The sequence below is a fragment of the Penaeus chinensis genome, chromosome 22 (assembly GCF_019202785.1).
Source record: "Penaeus chinensis breed Huanghai No. 1 chromosome 22, ASM1920278v2, whole genome shotgun sequence".
Lineage (NCBI taxonomy): Eukaryota > Metazoa > Arthropoda > Malacostraca > Decapoda > Penaeidae > Penaeus > Penaeus chinensis.
In genome coordinates, this window is record NC_061840.1 from 5,413,698 (window position 1) to 5,418,697 (window position 5,000).

The following is a 5,000-nucleotide window of genomic DNA, read 5'->3' on the forward strand; positions in this document are numbered from 1 at the left end:
ATGCAGTCCTGTCTGCCATCTAGCAGACTGGTACCTTTCCCCCTGACCTGCTGAGGGGTGTGGTCGTCCCTCTCTGGAAGGGGAAAGGGCATCGGTATGACTGCAGCAATCACTGAGGCATTACACTACTCAGTGTACCAGGCAAGGTACTCACGCACATCCTACTGAGACGTATCAGAGACCACCTGTTGAAGCACCAAAGGTCGGAGCAATCTGAATTCACTCCTGGTAAGTCCACAATAGACCGCATCCTTGCGCTTCGAATCATTGTAGAGCGTCGTCGTGAGTTCGGACGTGGGCTGCTTGCAGCCTACATCGACCTCAAGAAGGCGTTTGACACGGTGCATCGCGAATCACTCTGGGAGATCCTGAGACTAAGAGGAATTCCAACAAGGATTATTGGACTAATAGCAAACCTGTATACAGGCACTGAAAGTGCTGTAAAGTGTGGTGGGGGACCTGTCGAGCTTCTTCCCTGTTAGTTCAGGTGTGAGGCAAGGCTGTGTTCTTGCATCAACACTTTTCAACACTTGCATGGATTGGATACTGTGGAGCAACTCTGGGTAATATCAAGGATACAGACCTTGACTTTAGTGATGATGTTGCCGTTCTCTCTGAATCTCTGGAAACCCTAGTGGTGGCTCTTGATGCATTAAGCAGTGAAGCGAAGCCCCTGGGGCTAGAGGTCTCTTGGACTAAGATCAAGATCCAGGATTTTGGGGGCCTACTAGGAGATCCTGTGCAGTCGGTATGTGCTTGCGGTGAAAACATCGAAGTCACAGAGAGATTTATATACCTCGGTAGTGCAGTTCACGACTCTGGCCTGTCAGACCAAGAAGTCAGTAGACGGATTGGCCTGGCAGCAGGGGTCATGAAATCTCTCGACAAGAGTATTCGGAGATGTCAGTACCTGTGCAGAAGGACCAAGTTACGTGTTTTCAAGGCCCTGATACTGCCAGTTTTACTCTATGATAGTGAAACTTGGACACTATCTTGTGCTCTGGAATCTCGTCTTGATGCCTCTTGTAACAGATCCTTGCGCCGGATCATGGGGTACAGTTGGCGGGACCATGTGTCCAACCAACGGCTGCACCGTGAGACCGGTACAGGACCTGTTACTTGCACAATCCGTGATCGCCAACTCAGGCTATCTGGCCACTTGGCTTGACTCCCGCAGGATGATCTTGCCCATCAGGTTGTCTCTGTCCGAGACAACCCTGGATGGAGGAGGCCTGTGGGACGACCAAGAAGGTCGTGGCTTGGGCAGATCGATCAAACCTGTCGTGAGGAACTAGAGATGGGCCGGGCCCCTGCCTGGCGGCTCGCTATGAGGAACCCTCGTAGGTGGAAACGAAAGGTGGATGCGGCTATGCGCCCTGCCGGCGTTAGCCCCAAAATGATGATGATATACACACACACACACGCACACATACACACACACACACACACACACACACACACACACACACACACACACACACACACACACACACACACACATATATATGTATATATATACATACATATATATATGCACACATACACACACACACACACACACACACACACACACACATATATATATATATATATATATATATACACATATATATACATACATATATACATATATGTATATATATAAACGAATATCAAGGATACATGTACATGTGTTGAGGCAATTTAAATTTAAAAACTAAACATTTAGATGTATGGCAGGCATATTGGGAGTAGTCAATGGTTTCTTACAATATGAATTAGTTACTCTCAAAAACAGTACATTTTCTTTGATTTTTATATTACAGAATATGGTAAAATATATCACTTTTTTAGGGTAAACTAAAGTAATAATGAGAAGTTTGATATTCCCATTCTGAAAACTTACGACAGTTATAATGATATCAGTAATAATAGACGGTAATACTACCATGTGGTACAAGGTTTTAAATAACGAATTTTCAGTTATTCTTTTCACAAGGAAATGCGATAAACCTATAATTTTTGTATGTTGGTATACCTGATATCTAATCCTCTCCTTTCGAAGTCAGTTCTTTATGACAGAGAGTAAGTTTCCTTCAAGCGTATGTCTGTGAATCCATATGTATGTGATTAGTCATTAATCTGCTGTGCTTTATTACCTTATGAATGAGGAGTAACCTACAAATAAACCTAAACTCTGCCTGCAATAAAACAATATAGTTTATTATAACCTTTAGAAAACTAAATGTTCCCTCTTTGTCAGATTCTAAAATTGTGAATTGATGATGACAAGATAGAGAAGAAGAAAAACATAAGGTAGACTCGGCCTGTAATGGACAGAACAACAGAATTGAAGACACTTTTCATCCAAGACATTTCCTTCGCAAATTAATAATGATAAAATTGTGTAGGTAATACGTAAGCAAAAAATTACACAATATCCGCCTAAGATGGGGAAAATCTAATGATGCTAACTCAAACACAAGAGGGAAAACTACACTCTCTGACACAATAAAATAATCTGCACAGACAGACAGTAACGCCGGAAATTAAGAAAATATTTCGCAACAAAGGACACGGTGACCAGATAGGGAAATGCGGCGATCGGATTGAGGGTTCAGATTCGGGTTAGGAAGGATGGTTGTGGATCCCCAGGGTAACCCCGAGGTCATTGGCTAGAGGAATATGTCACTTTGTAGATAAAGGTCAATGTATTCACTTCATTGGTGAATCAATATTTTACGACGGCAAACAGCAATAGAATCAGGTGTATTACATTTATATTATCATTACCAGTATCATTATTATCTATTTTTATTATCACTATTATTATCATTATTGTTATCATTATTATTATTACTATTATTATTATTATTATTATTATTATTATTATTATTATTATTATTGTTATCATTATTATAGTTACCATTTTAATTATTATTATCGTTATCATTATTAAAAAATTTATCATCATAATTTTATAATTATTATTGTTATTGTTATTATTATTATTATTATTATTATTATTATTATTATTATCATTATCATTATTATTATTATTATTATTATTATTATTATTATTATTATTATTATTATTATTATTATTATTATTATTAATATTATTATTATTATTATTATTAATATTATTATTATTATCATTATTATTATTACCATTATCATCATCATCACCATCATCATCATTATCATTATTAGTTCTATTGTTATTGTTATTATTTTCATTATCATTATAATAATGATAATAATAATAATAATAATAGTTATTGTTATTATTTTCATTATTATTATAATAATGATAATAATAATAATAATAATTATTATTATTATCATTATTATTGTTGTATACACACACACACACACACACACATATATATGTATATATATATATGTATATGTATAGATAAGTATATATTGTATATGTATATATATATGTACACTTTCTTTCCTGCTCTCCTCCGCCACTCTCAGCACTTCATCTCTCGTGTCTGTGGTGTCTCGTCGTCGACCATGATGATCTTTGATGTCAACTCTCTGTTCACCAAGGTCCCGCTTGATGACGTCCTCGTTTTCCTTCAGAGGAGGTTCCCCGCAGAGGATCCTCGTCTCCCTCTGCCCACCGACGTCTTCCTCCTGCTGATCTGTCTGTGTGTAGAGTCTAATTCCTTTTCCTTCTACTCACAGACGTTCGGTGTTGCTATGGGCTCTCCCCTCTCTCCAGTCTTGGCAAATCTGTTCATGGAATTCTTCGAGTCTGAGCTTCTCCCTTCCATCTCCCTGCGTTCGTTGGTTTGGCTGAGGTATGTCGACGACGTCTTTGTTCTCTGGCCTCATGACCCTGCCCTGTTCTCGGATTTCCTGACGCAGCTGAACTCTCTCCTACTCTCCGTTTCAAGGTGGAGTAGGAGGTTGACAACAATTTCCCTTTCTTGGAAACCCTAGTTCATCTTCTCCTTTTCCATATACAGGAAGCCTATGCATTGTACATACTTTTCTTCTCATACCATCCTCTCCATGAAAAGAGAGGGATTGCCACCTCGCTGTTCCTCCGCGCCCTCCGCATCTGTGGCCCCTCAGTAACTGGATGGAGAGATTGACTTCTTGTGTCGTGCGTCCTCGAAACTGGGCTACCCTCGTCATGTTCTCGACGTCGTGTTATCCAGGGCACGGCGTACCTTCTCCCACGACTCCTCTCATAATGAGACTCCTCACTTGCCAGTCCTCGTCCTGCCCTACCCTGAGGAGATTTACTCTCTCCGTCGCCCTCTTCGCTCACTCAACCGCAGGCTGATCTTTCGCCAGGTAAACACTCTTTGTCGTAACCTGGTCCACACCAGTTCTCCCTCTACCTCGACGGTGGGCATCTATGATGTTCCTTGTACATCCTATGATAAGCAGTGCTTTGGCGAGACAGTTGCCAGTCTCACTAAGCATTTGGCTCAACATAAGTATACATACATATAGGGGACACAATAACAACGCCCTCTTTTGCCATCAGTGGGACACAAGCCATCAGATGGACTGGTCAGCGGCGCAAATTGTCTTTCCTTCCGCTGATGTCCACGCTTGCAAACTGGTGGAATCCTCCTAAATAAGGCTGCTGCCTAATTTCAACTGCTGATAGTCTTCTGGTGGGTGGGTGCTTCATGCTCAGGGTGATGTGAAGCGACGGTGTGGTAGCCTAGATAGTGTTAAGTGCTCTGCATGCCTTCTCGGTTGCAAGTGCCACCACTGGCTAGCCTGGTGCGAAAGGGAGCAGCTATGCATAAGACTCCCCTGCCAGCTCATAGCCTCTCCATCATCAAGATTTCTGCAGTGCCTCCTCGTGGCCACCCATGGAAACTAGGTACCTTGCAGTCTTAGTCTGAACTACGGAGGCTCTTGGAGCAGCAGGAGAGCCTAAAGGTACGGAGTCATGGCTCACTGGTGTGTGGACATGCCTTGGCTTCGTACTAACTCCTGCCTCCGTGCCCCCTGGGGTTAATGGCGGCTGTGGGGAGGCAGGC